The sequence below is a fragment of the Dioscorea cayenensis genome, chromosome 11 (assembly GCF_009730915.1).
Source record: "Dioscorea cayenensis subsp. rotundata cultivar TDr96_F1 chromosome 11, TDr96_F1_v2_PseudoChromosome.rev07_lg8_w22 25.fasta, whole genome shotgun sequence".
Lineage (NCBI taxonomy): Eukaryota > Viridiplantae > Streptophyta > Magnoliopsida > Dioscoreales > Dioscoreaceae > Dioscorea > Dioscorea cayenensis.
The window spans coordinates 12,220,508-12,238,045 of NC_052481.1; the positions used below are offsets into that span (position 1 = coordinate 12,220,508).

Below are 17,538 nucleotides of genomic sequence, written 5' to 3' on the forward strand. Positions count from 1 at the left end.
CCCCGAGTGGATGATCATTCAGATATTCTATAATGGGTTGAACTCGAGCACAAGACATTTACTTGATGCTGCAGCAGGAGGTATCTTACGAAGCAAGACCCCAAAGAAGCCCGACATCTCATTGAAGAAATGGCTATGAATAATTATCAGTGGAACACTAGAGATACAAAGAAGGTAGTTGGACTTCATGAGATTGACAATGTTTCTTCATTGGCGGCCCAAGTAGAGTCATTGAGCAAGAAGTCAGATATTCTAACTTCTGATAGAGTGGCGGCCATAACTAGTGGCACAGGATGTGTGATAAGTGCTTGTGTATTAGTAATACGAAGTATTCTTTTCTTGTGCTGAGCATTACTTTTATCAGGTTTTCGCACTAATACATGTGTATTTGTGTTACTTTGGTGCATGTATGGTTGTGGAGCCAAATATGTAAGAAAGAAGCCAATGTAGATCGTTAATGCACTATTTGATGAAATCTTGGAAGAAACAAATATGATGACACAAGTTGGGCTCAAAGATACGAGAATGTGTACCAACCTCCATGTATTCAAGCAATTACAATGAGTTGGAGGGGCACGAAGACAGTCACATTTGCGTATCCCGACTTGTGTAATGATATCAAGATCTTCACCAATGAGGCCTTTTATTGAAAAAGAGGTGTGATCTACGTCATAAACGTGTGCCCGTTTATGTTGCCATGATGAAAAGTGTAAATCGGGAGTGTTTTTGGCTGGTACTGTAGCAAATCATTGTAGCAGCTGTTACTGTTCACAGCCCGCAGAAAATCAGAATTCCGGAGAATCCACACGCCTGTGTGGAATTTCCACAGGGGCTTGTGGAAATTCCACAGTTGCGTGTGTGAAAATCCATAAGGCCGTGTGGATGCCCGATTCTAGCATATTTAAAGCCGTGATTCAGTCCGATTTCAAAATCCTTCTTTCCATCTTTTCTCCAACTCTTTAGAGGCTTGCGACTAGGGTTTAGAGTGATATTGGGAAGGCGTTTAGAGTGGTTCTATGGCTTTGACACCATGTTTCTCTTGGAAGATAGTTATTGGGGGAGCTTTCGTCGGCACCGACCCTATGAGGTGTTCCCTAGTCTTGAGTAGGAGACCTTTGGAGAGGACGACACTATTCCACAAGACCATCGACATGACTACCGAGGGGGGTTTTCTATGGATTACTTGTTTTTACTTTCGATTTTACTATTAATTGTATCTTGCTCCATGGAGAGCTACACCCCTAGTGGGTACTTGGATTTTTGAACCTTTGGATGTATTTGTTTCATTAACCTTTTATTATGCTTTCCTTAATTGATGTTTTAATTGAGTTCCAATCTTGAATGCTTGTTGAATGATTTCTCCCTTAGAGTGACACTAGGGTTGAGAGTTCACATTGGTAATCCTTGTGGGTGAGTGACACACCACGAGGGTTAGACAAAGCTAAATTGGAGAGTGTTGAGAGGGTGAGTCGAGAGGTAGTGGAGCGTTATCTTTCCCCTCCGGTGTGATTTATCCTACCTCCATTTCCTAGAGTTCTTTGCGGTCACAATAGAGTGAAGTACTAAGAGAGGAACTCCGTTTGGGCTTAGTTGCGTGACCAAAAGAGTGAAGCGTTGAAGTAATCCTTAGTATCTAAGACTTAATTGTGACTAGGGGCCTTTCGCCTGGAATTAAGGGTTAGGTCTACATATAGGAATTGGGTTTATCACTTGGAATCCCCAGAGCGTCTTGCAACTTTGCACAGTGTAAGTTGTTGAGACTGATTGATTTCTCCGCCGGGGCATAGTATAGAGTAAGTTACGGTTGACCTTAGGTTTGGGAACGTGTATCTTAGGATGTCCATGACTCATTGAGCATTAGTTTGGAGGCATAATAGTTGGTTTTTCACTTGAAGTGACAATCCTAGCAGGAACAATATTGGAGTACCCCACTTCATATCGATTGCCTTTCCTCTCACTTATTTATGCCTCTCTTTCTTATTTCTTTTATTTTTGTCTACATTACATCTTAACAACACAATCATTCTTTCATCTTCGCTTGGTTAAGTAGAAATCTTGGTGTTTTAATTACCTACTCCATATGGATATGATACCTAGTCACCTGGGATTTATTATTTCGACAAAGCCTTGCACTTGTAGGTCACACGTAAGGGGTGTGTCAAGTTTTTGGTACCGTTGCCGGGGAATAGGCATTTAGAGATACTTTGCACTTTGCTATATTAACTATTCATTTGTTCATTCTATTTCACATATCCTTATTCTATCATTATTCTATTTTGTTTTCTTTCTTTTGGTGCGGCTCTAGGTTATAACTCAAGGGAATCCTTAGATATTCATTGAAGGTGATCCTGAACTTGAACATACACTTAGAAGAAGGGGTAAAGAACATGTACAAGAACCGTCCAATCTATTTGAAATAGAAGTTGTAGGGTCAGACAATATGGCAGAGCAGAATGAACAACAGAGAACACTTTCCGACAATGCCAGACCCTCAGTTTTGTGCACACAATCTAGTATTGTGCGGCCCCCGGTTATAGCTTCAAATTTCGAGCTAAAGCCGACATTCATCTAGATAATTCAGATGTCAGCTCAGTTCAATGGTTTGGCCGATGAGGATCAAAACAATCACATCAAAAACTTCTTGGAAGTTTGTAACATGTTGAAGATCAATGGAGTTTCGGATGATGCTATCAGATTGAGGAGTTTCCCATTCTCTCTCAAAGGAAGAGCCAAGCAGGGGCTTCATTCCTTGCCAAAGACATCCATCATGACTTGGAATGAGATGGTCAAAGCTTTCTTTGCAAGATACTTTCCTCTAGTAAAGTCGGCAAAACTTCGTAATGAGATATCATCGTTTGTTCAGATGGAGCTTGAATCCTTGTTTGAGACATGGAAGCGATTCAAGGATCTCTTGTGGAACTGTCCACAACACAGATTTCCGGAATGGATAATCATTCAAACTTTTTACAACCGGTTGAATCCAGGTACAAGATAACTTCTAAATGCCATCGCAGGAGGTACAATAGTGAGTTTTACTCGACTTTCCAGGCGATTTCGAAAGTTTTCATCTTCAGCTTGTCGGTAAACCCTCATTTATTCATTTTTTCTTTTCTTCGCCACACTCGATTTTAATCAATTAAAATGATGAATGTTGCTTCGTTTCTATGTTTATATAGTTTGTGCAAGCTTAGAATAAAGTTAGAAACAATATTAAGGTGTATTTTTTGGTTTTGTGAAAGCGCGGCCATGCGTTTTTCACCGCTCGTGGATCCACATGGGCGTGTGGAATTTCCACACGACCATGTGGATTTTTGTAGTATTATTTTGTGACTTTCTTTGATTAATTATTTTTCAATTTGTGCAAATATGGTACCTCGATTGAAGAAGCAAGCTAACAAGCTCCCTCGTGAACCATCATCTGAGCCAGAGAACATGGGATTCACTGTACCAGGTCCGATTTGAGAGGTTGTCAAAGCTTAGGTTCATACAGTTTCGCTTTCTAGACACGGGCATATTGCGGGAGATACAGCAGGGAGACGAGTTTGCTGATGAGGTTGAGGATCTCGTCTTAGTAGGAGATTGGAGGCAGTTATTGTTGATTAGAGAGCGTGCCATCCGTACTCTTACACTTGAGGTGCTGTCATCATTCAAGTTCGACCAACCTTATGCTAGATTTGATAGTGTCGATGCTAAATAGTTTAGTGCACTCGGACATCACTACAACATGAGCGTAACACAGTTTCTGACCCGGTTGGGACTGTATGAGGAAAAATTCACCGACACTCAGGAGTATAATCGATTGCCGACAGACTATCCAGGTAGCTTGACTCCTCAGAAAGCATACAACACTCTGTGTAGCTAGGGTCAATACGAGCCTGCAGTGTCCAAGGTCTCTTGCCTTTCCTGACCACCCTACTGTTATCGGTATTCCATCCTGAGCAGGTCGGTAAATGACCGTGGTGATAACATTGGAGTCCTGAGTTGGCAGGAGTTATTATAATTGTATTCGATGGTGTAACGATAGCCGCTTCATTTAGGACATATTTTAGCTGAGTACTTGCATCACTAGGGCTAGTATGCAATAGTGGATATCATTTTCTCAGGCCCGTATATTACCAAACTTGTCTTGGGCATGGGTCTGGTGGACGCCATTCGTGGGGCTGAGAAGATGACCACCCCTTCACTGTTAGGCCTGGATACACTGAGATTGATGGGATTGGTGTACAGATACAGTCCTAGTCTATATATATTGGCTACACATGCTCCAATGGTAGCAGGGGAGGAGATGACACTATAGAGGGTCCTTAGCCGGTCCCCGAGCCTCAGCCCACGCAGATGGATACAAATGCACCTCCCCCAATACAGGAGCCATCTCCAGTGCACATCTTCTCTCCACTTCGAGCCTATGATCAATTTGAGAGGCTTAAGAGTGCTGTGGGAGTGCTTTATAGTGATTTGGCCATGGTTCGTGCACTACAGGCTGCGAACCACATAGAGGTGATGTCCCGTCTCAACATTCTACAGCAGTTATTAGAGCGAGATGAGACATCACCATTCGTTATGAGACCTCGAAGCCCACAGGCATCTCCAGTACAAGTATCACCCATCCCAGCATCAGTCGATCCACCAGCATCATCTTCTTCACCGACACCGGCAGTAGTAGCAGAGCCGACACCAGATAACACCGACGCTTGATGCGTCTTTTCTTTTATTTCTTTAATGTTTTTCATATTTTATTTTAGTGTTATTATTTTGGACTTATACACACCGAAAGGATTCTCCTTCTGAGTTTATCTTTTATTTTGTCTCGAGTTGTACTCCATTGCTCTTTCTTTTATGTACTCGAGTTGTTTTTGTTTATTCAGCTTCACGGAATACGCTTGTTTATGTGTGCAAATGGTCTTGTCAATATGGGAATTGAGAACTAGTCATGGACACTGCTAAGGTGTTTTACACTTGGCAGTGTGTGCTTCGTAGTCCATTGGAACTTCACTGCCAAGAATTTAGCTCCATCAAATGTAACACTAGGAGTCAGGGGAATATTGTTTCGATTGCCACTTCTACATATATTATTGATTGTTATACTTGTTAATGACCTTGCATGTGTACATTGAGGGTAATGTACAACTTAAGTGTAGGGGGGAGTTACATTGCACATGTCCTTTACATAAGTTTTAACTGAACATACATGCTCACGTAGCCAATGGTGTTTCACCTTAGTTACAATGATTGTATTCGTGAGTCTAGGTGAATTTTCAACAATGGATGTTTTCATGCTCTAGTTTTTACTTGAATTCCTAGGAATATTTACCCGATTGACACTTGTTGCACATCTCGCTCATTAAACTCTTTTGGAAACTCAAGTTCAATGTTTAAGGGACTAATTTGTTTTGTTTCTTGTTTTGTTATTGAAAAAAAAAGAACAAAGAGAAAAACATTTGTACTTGTTTGTGTGCATTGGGGTGGAAAGGGCTACCGCTTATGAAGTATGAAGCTACTCTTATAAGTCGGATACTAGTTATGCCTTAATGAGAGAAAGAGTTATCTCATGGGATGAGTGAAAACTACTACTCCGCTAGAAAGAGCTACCACCTCGAAAGTGTGAAAGCCACCTAGCGGCCACTTTGAAAAGGGCTACCTTAGAGGTTGTGTGAAGGTACTACCATTCCTTTATTTTGTCATTTTTTGTAGATAAATAAGTCCCATATTACTTACAACTTTGAGGAGTATAATTTTGGTTGAATTGAGTGAGTTTATACACACTTACACAATTTCGGGTTTGTTGTCCTTTTTTATTCAAGTTTTTATATAGAGCATTGATTTTTCGCATTTAGTGTTGAAATTTCCCTTACTTATAGAATGCTCTTCTTGCATACTTTGGTGAACCTAAGGCCAAGCACTTTAAATATTTTCTTCTTCTATGCTTCAATGTTTGATTTTTACTTGAATATACAAGCAAAAGCTTAAGTGTGGGGAAGTTTGATAAGTGTCTGTGTACTAGTAATTTGAAGTATTCTTTTCTTACATTGAGCATTACTTTTATCAAGTTTAGCGCTAATACATGTGTATTTGTGTTACTTTGGTGCATGTATGGTTGTGGAGCCAAGTATGTAAGAAAGAAGCCAATGTAGATTGTAAATGACTATTTGATGAAATCTTGGAAGGAACAAATGCGAAGACACAAGTTGGGCTCAAAGATACGAGAATGTGTGCTAACCTCTATGTATTCAAGCAATTACAATGAGTTGGAGGGGCACGAAGGCAGTCACATTTGCATATCCCGACTTGTACAATGATATGAAGATCTTCACCAATGAGGCCTTTTATTGAAGAAGCTATGTGATCTACGGCATAAACATGTGCCCATTTCTATTGCCTCAATGAAAAGTGAGAATCAGGAGTATTTTTTGGCTGGCACTGTAGTAGGTATTGTAGCAAGTCACTGTAGCACTTATTGTTCATAGTCCGTAGAAAATCAGAATTCCAGAGAATCCACACGCACGTGTGGTATTTCTATAGGGGCGTGTGGAAATTCCACAGGGCCGTTTGTGAAAATCCTTAGGGCCGTGTGGATACCTGATTTCAGCCTATATAAAGCCGTGATTCAGCTTGATTTCAGGATCCTTCTTTCCATCTTTTCTCCAAATCTTGAGAGGCTTGCAGCTAGGGTTTAGAGAGGTATTGGCAAGGCTTTTGGAGTGGTTCTACAGCTTTAACACCACGTTTCTCTTGGAAGATAGCTATTGGGGGAACTTTCATCGACACCGATCCAACGAGGTGTGGGCTAGGCTTGATGAGGGGACATTTGGAGTGGACGAGAGTACTCCACAAGACCATCGACACGACTACTGAGGGGGTTTTTCTATTGATTACTTGTTTTTGCTTTTGATTTTAGTATTGATTATATCTTGCAACATGGAGAGCTAAACCCCTAGTGGGTACTTGGATTTGTGAACCTTAGGATGTATTTGTTTCATTAACCTTTTTTTATGCTTTCCTTAATTGATGTTTTAATTAAGTTCCAATCCTGAATGCTCTATGAATGATTTCTCCTTTAGAGTGACACTAGAGTTGAGAGTTCACTTTGGTAATCCTTGTGAGTGAGTGACACACCACGAGGGTTAGACAAAGCTAGACTGGAGATGGTCGAGAGAATGAGTCGAGAGGTAGCGGAGTGTCCCCTTTCCCCTCCGGTGTGATTTATCCTATCTCTATTTCCTAGAGTTCTTTACGGTCACAATAGAGTAAAGTACTAGAGAGAAACTCTGATGGGCTTAGTTGTGACTAGGGGTCTTCCGCCTTGACCAAAGGGGTAGGTCTACATATAGGAATAGGGTTTATCAATTGGAATCCCAAGAGCGTCTTGCAGCTTTGTACAGTGTGAGGTGTTGAGACTAATTGATTTCTCCATCGGGGAATAGTGTAGGGTTAGTCACGGTTGACCTTAGGTTTTGGACCGTGTATCTTAGGCTGTCCATGACTCATTGAGTATTATTTAGGAAGCATAATAGTTGATTTTGCACTTGAAGCGATAATTCTAGGCAGAACAATATCCGAGTACCCCACTTCATACCGATTGCCTTTCCTCTCACTTATTTGTGCCTCTCTTTCTTATTTCTTTTATTTTTGTGTACATTACATCTTATCAACACAATCATTGTTTCATCTTTGCTTAGTTAAGTAGCAATCTTGGTGTTTTTATTCCCTACTCCCTGTAAATACGATACCTACTCACCTGGAATTTATTACTTCGTTAAACCAGTGCACTTGCGGGTCACACGCAAGGGGTGTGTCAAGTTGATAAGTGCTTGTGCGATAAGAATATGAAGTGTTCTTTCCTTGTGTTGAGCATTAATTTTCTTGGGTTTTAACTCTAATATGGGTGTATTTATGTTACTTTCATGCAGGTAGGGTTGTGAGCCTGATTATGAGAGAAAGAAGCCAATGTGGATCATAATGCACTAATTTGGAGAAAAAAAGCCGATTTCAGCCCCGATTTCAGCATTCTTTTCTCCATCTTTTCCCAAACTTGATAGAGGGTGGCGGCTAGGGTTTTGAGAGGTATTGGCTAGGGCTTTAGAGAGGTTCTATGGCTCCGACATCGCATGCCGTTTGGAGAAGGTTAGTGGGAGAGCTTTCGTCGTCACCGATCCGGCGAGGTGTATCCTAGGCTGGACAAAGGGAACCTTGTGATGAGTAGAGGACTCTCCACAAGACCATCGCCATGACTAACGAGGGGTTTTCTATGGATGCTTTGTTTTTACATTCGATTTCATTGATTGTATCTAGCTCCATGTGGAGCTAAACCCCTAGTGGGTACTTGGGTATTTGTGAACCCTAGGATGCATTCGTTTCATTGAATCTCTTTATTATTCTTTCAATTAATTGATGTTTTTTGTGAGTTCCAATCTTGGACTCTTGATTCTATGAATACTCCCCTAGAGTGATACTAGGGTTAAGAGTTCTTGTTGGTAACTCTTGTGAGTGAGTGACACACCATGAGAGTTAGACAAAGCTAGATTGGAGAGGGTTCTTTGCAGCCATAATAGAGTGAATGGGCTAAGGGATGACCTTCCGCTGGGGCTTAGTTGCGAGTGCAGCAGAGTGAAGTCCCGAAGTGATTTTAGCACCTAGGGCTTAATTGTGCCTATTATTTGAGTGTGCAAAATTTTTCTGCAGAGCCTATAAATTTTCCTAAGTCATCGAGAGAAGACACACAGGCATGTGTTTTCATTCAGTGCTCATCCCGAGAGGACACTGGGGCATGTGTCTGCCGCTGCGAACGATCTTGTGATGGTCACACGCCCATGTGAAAATTCTACATGGGTGTGTGTTTTTCTGCAGGAGTTCAGAGCTCTATCACGAGAAGACACAGGGTGTCTAACCTTGTGAACTACACACAAGCGTGGGTAATATCCACATGCCCGTGTGGTTTCCTGCAGAGAGTTTTCTTCGTTGTTGAGAAAACACAGGGGCGTGTGACTACCCTTGTGAATGGCCCTGTGAAGATCCACTCCCGTGTGGAATTTCTACACGGCCATGTGAAACAATTAGAGTAATTCTCGTGTAGACAGAGGAGCCACAGGAGCGTGTTGGTGACCATATGTGTCCGGCACACGGGTGTGGGGAATTTTCACACGCTCGTGTGGTTGCGTTCTGAGCCAAAGCATGCCATCTCGTGAGCACACAGGGGCGTGTGTCTGCCTCTGTAAAGCTCTATTGTGGAGTCACACGGGCGTGTGTAATTTTCACATGCCGGTGTGCATGTACATAATTTAAAAGGCCGTGATTTCTCTTGATAAATATTGTTCGCCTTTTCATTTTGACACTTCCAAACACTTTGATAACGCATCCTCGCCCTCTCCCGACTTCGCACCATCGATTTAGAGAGAATTTACTCAAGTTTTCTGGCCAATTTCAAGGCTTTCATCTTTATCTTTTCGGTAAACCATCATTCTCTTTTTTCTTCACCATTTGATGTTTAAATGATGAATGCTTGTTTTAGGAGAACTTTAGAATTAATTTATGATGTATTTTTCAGATTTTTGCTAAGTGGCCATGTGGTTTTCATGCCCTGTAAATCCACTCAGACGTGTGGAATTGCCACACGACAACCTGGAATTATATAGTATTGTTATTTTGAATGAATTTGATTGATTTTTTTCAATACTTGTAAGTATGGCTCCCAAGACAAGGAAAGCAGCCGGTAAACGTCCCAGAGAGCCCTCACCTGAGCCAGAGCACATGGAGTTCGTGATTCCTGAGCACTAGGCTCATTTTGAGAGATTAGCAAAGTTAAAGTTTGGACAGACACATTTTCCAAACATGGGTACTTTGTGACAAGGTCCCCTTGCGTATATCCCGCAAGTGCACGGGTTTGTTGAAGTAATAATCCCGGGTGAGCGGGGTCGAATCCACAAGGAGTAGGGAGTAAAGACACTTAATTCAATTCTTAGCTATGTGGAGTATCAACAATGATAAGTGTGGTAATGATTCAATTCTCAGAAATTAAAAGCAACAAGTAAGAGAGCAAAAGCAAGGAGGATGCAAGGCAATCGATAAAGATGGGGTACTCGGATGATGCTTCACCTAGGATAATCGCTTCAAGTGCAAGAACTCTCTATTATGCTTCCTAATCAATGCAATGGTGAGTCGTGGAAATCCTTACATACATAGTCCCAAATCTAAGGTCAACTATGCCTAACTCTATACATGTCCCGGAGGAGAAATCAAACAATCTCAACACCTCGCACTCGCATAGAGTTGCAATGAACTCTAGGGATTCCAAGTGATAAATCTCTTCCTAGATTTAGACCTAACCCTTTGGTCCAGGCAGAAGGTCCCTAGCCACAATTAAGCCCTATATACTAAGATCATCTCAATGCTTCACTCCATTGCACGCGTAACTAGGCCCCAGCGGAGGTTCATCCCTTAGACCATTCACTCTATTATGGCCGCAAAGAACTCGAGGAACGGAGGTAGAATCTATCACGTCGAAGGGGAAAGGGGACGCTCCTGTACCTATCGACTCACCATCTCAACCCTCTCCAACCTAGCATTGTCTAACGCTCGTGGTGTGTCACTCACTCACAAGGTTACCAACAAGAACTGTCAACCCTAGTGTCACTCTAGGGGAAAGGTTCATACAATCAAGCATTCAAGGTTGGAAATCACAATAAACATCAATTTATTGAAAGCATAATAAAGAAGTTCAATGAAGCGAATACATCCTAGGGTTCACAATCACCCAAGTACCCACTGGGGTTTAGCTCTCCATGGAGCTAAGTACAATCAAAGAAATCGAATGTAAAAGCAATGAATCCATAAAGAAACCCCCTCGATGGTCGTGTCGATGGTCTTGGATAAAGTTCTCTACTCTTCGTCCAAGGATTCCTTTGTCCGGTATAGGATACGCCTCGATCGAAGCTCCCCTACCAACCTTCTTCCTAATGGAATCACGATGTCGGAGACGTAGAACCTCTCCAAAACCTTGGCCAATACCCCTCAAAACCCTAGCCGATGCCCTCACGCAAGTTGGGGAAAAGGTGGAGAAAAGAATACCAAAATCGGGGCTGAATCGGCTTTAAATAGGGCTGGAATCGGGCAACTGCACGGGCGTGGACGATACACGCGCCCGTGCGGAATTTCCCCACGGGCGTGGATAATTTCCACACGCCCGTGTGGATTCTCTGTTTCTCTGGTTTCTCGGCCGGCTGTGAACAGTGCATCTCACACCTGTCCTATGTCTTTGCGTTTGAACTTTAGCAAGATCTCCTCCAAAATAAGTGCATTATGATCCACATTGGCATTTTTCCTTAATACTCAGCCTCACAGCCCTACCTGCGTAAAAGTAACATAAAAACACACATATTAATGTAAAAACCTGAGAAAAGTAATGCTCAACATAAGGAATGAATGCTTTGCATTCATATCGCACAAGCACTTATCAGAGGTTTAGCTCGCTGATGACATGGCTGATGAGGTTGAGAAGCCTCGTACCATAGGCAGTTGACGCAGATTATTATCTATTCGTTAGCCTGCCATTCGGCTGCTGACATTTGGAGTTGCTAGCATCCTTCGAGTTTAGCTGGTTTTATAGGAGCATTACTTTTATCAGATTTAAGAGCTAATATATGTATTGATAACTGTCTAAATGTACGTATTTTAGTGTATATATTTGATGTATTTAGAATGTATTTCTATAAGGATTGATGCCCATTTTGTGCTTAATCATATGTTATTTTCTTTGCAGGGCACAGAAACGCCATGGAGAACACGAACATACAATTTGGGTAAAAAATAGAAGAAAACCAGGTCATGGTATTATAGCGTCAGCACTGTAGCAAAATTACTATAGCTGCCACTGTAGCACCTGGAGAGTTTTCAAGTCAGAAATTGAACTAGGGTATATGGCCTCAATGCTGCCCGGGATGATTACTGTAGCCATGGAAGAGGATGAGTTGTTTGAAGGCATACTGGCTCAATGAGGTGCTCATTATAAACGGGCTCAATGATGTCCTCATTAAGCCAGTATACCACCTCAATGAGGTCCTCATTGAGCCAGTATACCACCCATGTAGAGGCGAATTTGTGAGAGATGTTGGGGGGTATATGAGAAGATCTTGAAGGCCATTTGAGGGACTTTCTTTTTTATGACACTTGACAGCCATTACTTGGGAGAGAAAAGGAGAACAAAGACATCGTTCTTTTGGGTGTTTTGGCTTGAGGTTTGGAGAGATCAAAAGCTTGAACTTCAAGGGGAGAGCTTCATCATCAAAGGAGGAGGAGCATTGACAAGTTCCCCTTGCGTATATCCCGCAAGTGCACGGGTTTGTCGAAGTAATAATCCCGAATGAGTGGGTATCAAAACCACAGGGAGTAGGGATAAAAACACTTAATCCATTTCTTAGCTATGTGAAAGATCAGTAGTGATAACTGTGATAATGATTCAATTCTCAAAAGTTAAAACAACAAGTAAGAGAGCATGAGTAAAGGAGGAGGTAAAGCAATCGATAAAGATGGGGTACTCGGATAATGCTCCACCTAGGACAATCGTTTCAAGTACAAGAACCATCTATTATGCTTCCTAATCAATGCAATGGTGAGTCGTGGAAATCCTTAAGTACATAGTCCCAAATCTAAGGTCAACTATGCCTAACTCTATACATGTCCCGGAGGAGAGATTAGATAACCTCTCAACCTCGCACTTGAATAGAGTTGCAATGAGCTCTAGAGATTCCAAGTGATAAATCTCTTCCTAATTGTAGACCTAATCGTTTGGTCCAGGTGGAAGGTCCCTAACCACGATTAAGCCCTAGATACTAAGATCACCTCAACGCTTCACTCCGTTACACGCGCAACTAAGCCCCAGCAGAGGGTCATCCCTTAGACCATTCACTCTATTATGCCCGTAAAGAACTCGAGGAACGGAGGTAGAATCTATCACGCCGAAGGGAAAAGTGGACGCTCCTGTACCTCTTGACTCACCCTCTCAACCCTCTCCAATCTAGCTTTGTCTAACGCTTGTGGTGTGTCACTCACTCACAAGGTTACCAACAAGAACTCTCAACCCTAGTGTCACTCTAGGAGAAATGTTCATACAATCAAGCATTCAACGTTGGAACTCACAACAAACATCAATTAATTGAAAGCATAATAAAGAGATTCAATGAAACAAATACATCCTTGGGTTCACAAATACCCAAGTACCCACTAGGGGTTTAGCTCTCCATGGAGCTAAGTACAATCAAAGAAATAGAATGTAAAAGCAATGAATCCATAGAGAAACCCCTTCGATAATCGTATCGATGGTCTTGAGGAAAGTCCTCTACTCGTCGTCCAAGCATTTCCTTGTCAGGTATAGGATACGCCTCGACGGAAGCTCCCCTACCAACCTTCTTCCAAAGCAATGATGATGTCGTAGCCGTAGAACCTCTCCAAAACCCTAGCCAATACCTCTCAAAACCCTAGCCAAAACCTTCTCTCAAGTTGGGGAAAAGATGGAGAAAATAATCCTGAAATCGGGGCAGAAATCTGCTTTAAATAGGGCTGGAATCGGGCATCCACATTGTCCTGTGGATTTTTCACACGCCCGTGTGGATTCTCTGGAATTGTGGTTTTCGGCCGGCTGTGAACAATACTGCTATAGTACTTTACTACATTGTTCTGCTACAGTGCCTGGCCTAAAATACTTCCCAAGTCCATACTCTCATCGAGGTGACGCAAACGGGCACTCGTTCACGTCGTGGATCGCTTTGCTTCTTTAATGACGGACATGTTGGTGGAGATCTTGTTCTATGTGCATAAGTCAGAATGGTTGAGTGTGACTGCCCTTGTGCCCCTCCAAATGGTTGTGCTAACTCAAATACGGGGAGGTTGGCACACACTCTAGCATCTCACACCCGACCTATGTCTTTGCGTTTGAACCTTAGCATGATTTCCTCCAAAATCGGTGCACTATGATCCACATTGGTTTCTTTCCTTCATACTCGGCCTCACAACCCTACCTGCACGAAAGTAACATAAAAACACACATATTAGTTTAAAAACCCGAGAAAAGTAAAGCTCAACATAAGGAAAGAATGCTTCGCATTCATATCACACAAGCACTTATCAAGAATTTGGCTTTCCTTGGGTTAGAGGAATCATCATTCGGCCGGCATTCTCCATCCTCATCATCATTCGGACTACGGAGTGTCATTTATGCATTAACTTCTTATTTTTGTTGAGTTTGAGAAACTTGTTTGTATGATGGCACACTAGACCTCCAAGGCCACCAGATGTAAGTGAACCTTGGGGGGTTCATCATGTATTTTGGATGCTACACTTATATTTGGAATGCATTGGTGTAATTTATGGTTTTGCTCATTATGTTTCATGCCTATAACTATTAGTTGGAGAGATCCTTAGTTCTTGTTTGAGTTGTGCACGTAGACGTGACCTACTCACGTGTACTAGATCGTTAATGAGCTAAAAGGGGTAATCTTTGACCAACATACCAAGAAATTGGATGTAGGTAGCCCCTCTGAACCATGAGGATAAACTTAGGTTAAGTGTGTCCTTATTGCGTGATCTCCATGTACTTAATGCAATCATAGGAATATGATTAGGAAGAGATTCTTATCATCATTTGTACAGGATTAGGGTTTAACTGCCGAGAAATTGCGGTTGAACTATTGTTGAGGTCCGTCGGTCTAAATCACCCTTGCTATTTTATTCTTATGCATCCATACATCATGATGACCCCTCTTGGGAATCCTCATACCTAGGCCTATTCTTATCATCATTGCTCTTGTGATTTTCTTGCTCGCCATGGAATTGTTATACTTGTGTTTTATTTACATTCTTGCATGTATTAGAGTAGTATACCATGCTTAAGTGGTAAGGTTAGAAAGTAAGTGATGGAGGAGTTAGCCCCGTGGAATACGATCCTTTGGCTTTTGCACAAGGTATTACTTGGCGACACCGTACACTGGCGGGCAATCAATCAAGTTCTTGGTGCCGTTGCCAAGGACTTAAGGAATTCTAGGAAAATTCTAGCTTATTGCTCTAACCATTTTTCTTTTCTTTTATTTCTTCTTTTCTTTGGTCTTATTTCTTTTTGAGCTTAACTTTCTTTATCTTTCTTGACTTTGCAAGGTACGGTGCATAACACATGCAAATTCATCAAATTTAGTTGAGCAAGATAGTGAAATTGAGAGAACTTTTCATCGAAGACTTAGAGAAGTGGGGGAAAGCACTAGTGAAAGAAACATCGAAATTTAGGACACAGAATCTGTAATCATGGCCGAAGAAAGACGTACTTTATCCGAATATGAAAGGCTGCAATTCAAGGGTGAAGAATTTAGTGTACAAGCACCATCCATCGCCACAAATAATTTTGAGATCAAGGCAAGCACTATCGGCATGGTCCAAAATTCAGTCCAATTTAATGGTCTTGCAAATGAAGATGCCCATGATCATCTTTCCAGTTTCCTTCAAATCTATTCTACCTTCGAGATAAACAGGATGATTGATGATGCGATCCGGCTATGATTATTCCCTTTTAGTTTAAGAGATGGAGCATACCGGTGGCTCACATCCTTACCACTGGGATCAATCAAAACATGCAAAGATATGGTTGAAAAATTTTTGGGAAGGTATTTTCCTCCTAGCAAAGCTGCAAAGCTAAGGCAAGAAATTTCGGCATTCAAACAAGGAGAGTCGGAGATACTATTTGAAGCTTATGATAGATTCAAAGACCTTCCTCAAAGATGCCCCCATCATGGCTTTGCTTCCTGGATGTAGGTTCAGATCATCTACAATGGGTTGAATTATGCAACTTGTCAATTAATTAATGCCGCAGCGGATGGATCTCTTAGTAACAAGTACCCCGATGAGGCCGAGCAACTCCTTGAATCAATGGCAAGCAATGAGTCTCATTAGGCCTCAAGAGGTGCACCAAAAAAAGGGGGCCGGAATTTATGAAGTCAATGCTAATGATGCTCTTGCTGCAAAGGTTGATGTCTTATCTCAAAAGTTAGACATGCTCATGGGTAGTATCTCGAAGTCAGAGTTGGTGATGAGTTATAGCACTTGTGGTGGAGGGCATGGAGTCGCCCAATGTCCTATTGCGAGTTCCTCCATCACCCCGATTGAGAATGTTGACTATATTGGGGGACAAAGGCCACAAGGGAATCCTTACAGATCGACTTATAATCCGGGGTGGAAATACAATCCAAACCTTTCATAGAATCAAGGGTAACAACAAAAAGCTGCACCACCTCCATAAGGTCCCCAAATACAACAACCAGTGCTACAGAAGAGGTTCACTACTGAAGATGTACTTGCCAAGTTCATGATTAACACTAAATCAAGATTCAATAGCATAATCAGTAGTATGGATACTCAGTTCAGTAAGGTGAATGCTCATCTTTCTCAACATGCCGGACAGTTCAATGAAATTGACTCCATTCTGCAGAACCTTAAAGCTTCTGTACAGTCCATCAAGCACCAAGTGGGGCAGCTTCCTAAAGCAAATTCTGAGCGACCTTCAGGCAATCTTCCTAGCAACACTGAGGAGAACCCAAGAGAGCACTTGAAGGCTATTGCCCTTGGAAGTGGGAAACAGGTTGAGACAACGGTCGGAGTTGACCCAAGTGTCACTGAGACTAGGGTAGCCGAAATAGAAGACCCTAACATAGTGGAGAAAGTTATCAAGAAAAACAAGCAAAGTGAAGATAAGGAAAGTCCAAAAAAGGGTTCATCAAAGCCATTTGAATACAAACCTCCAATTCCCTATCCAGCTAGATTAAAGCAAGATAAGGAGGATGCTCAATTCAGAAAATTTATCAACATCTTCAAGCAACTCCACATAAACATCCCGATTGTTGAAGCTTTAACTCAAATGCCTAAGTATGCCAAGTTTTTGATTAATTGCTAACAAACAAGAGAAAATTGGAAGAAGAGGGCACAGTTGCACTCACAGGAAATTGCTCGGCCATTTTGGAGAAGAAGCTCCCACAAAAATTGAAAGATCAGGGAAGCTTCATAATTCCATGTGTACTTGAGGGTGGAGTTCAAGAAAATGCACTAGAAGAATCGGGGGAAAGCATTAATGTTATGCCCTATACCATGTATGTGAAGCTTGGTCTTGATGAACTTAGACACACGAGAATGATTTTACAATTGGCGGATCGATCAACAAGGAAGCCTCGTGGGATTGTAGAAGATGTGATTGTTCGGGTGGACAAATTTGTGTTTCCAGTGGATTTTGTCATCATGGATATTGATGAAGATGTGGAGACACCATTGATTCTTGGTTGGCCATTCCTCACTACCTCTGGGGCCCTAATTGACCTTAAAGGAGGGAAATTAACACTAAGGGTTTGAGAGAAAGAAGCAGTATACATTCTACCGGCGGCCGTGAAACACTCTTTAGACCATGATGATATGCTTTATTTTGTTGATGAAACTGAACTTTTAATTTCTGATTGTGTGCAGGAGGTGCTATCATTAAACCCATTCGATGAATATTTGGAAGAGCTAGGAAATGAAGAT

At 41.8% G+C, this 17,538-nt stretch overlaps 2 non-coding genes across 2 annotated transcripts; both read right to left on the bottom strand.

Annotated features, from left to right (window-relative positions):
* Positions 1 to 2,830: 2,830 nt before the first annotated feature.
* LOC120272840 lies at positions 2,831 to 2,937 on the bottom strand. Its single transcript, XR_005540375.1, has one exon. It is a non-coding gene; the product is annotated as a small nucleolar RNA R71 (small nucleolar RNA).
* Positions 2,938 to 15,663: 12,726 nt separating this feature from the next.
* On the bottom strand, positions 15,664 to 15,770 carry LOC120272790. Its single transcript, XR_005540326.1, has one exon. It is a non-coding gene; the product is annotated as a small nucleolar RNA R71 (small nucleolar RNA).
* Positions 15,771 to 17,538: the final 1,768 nt, after the last annotated feature.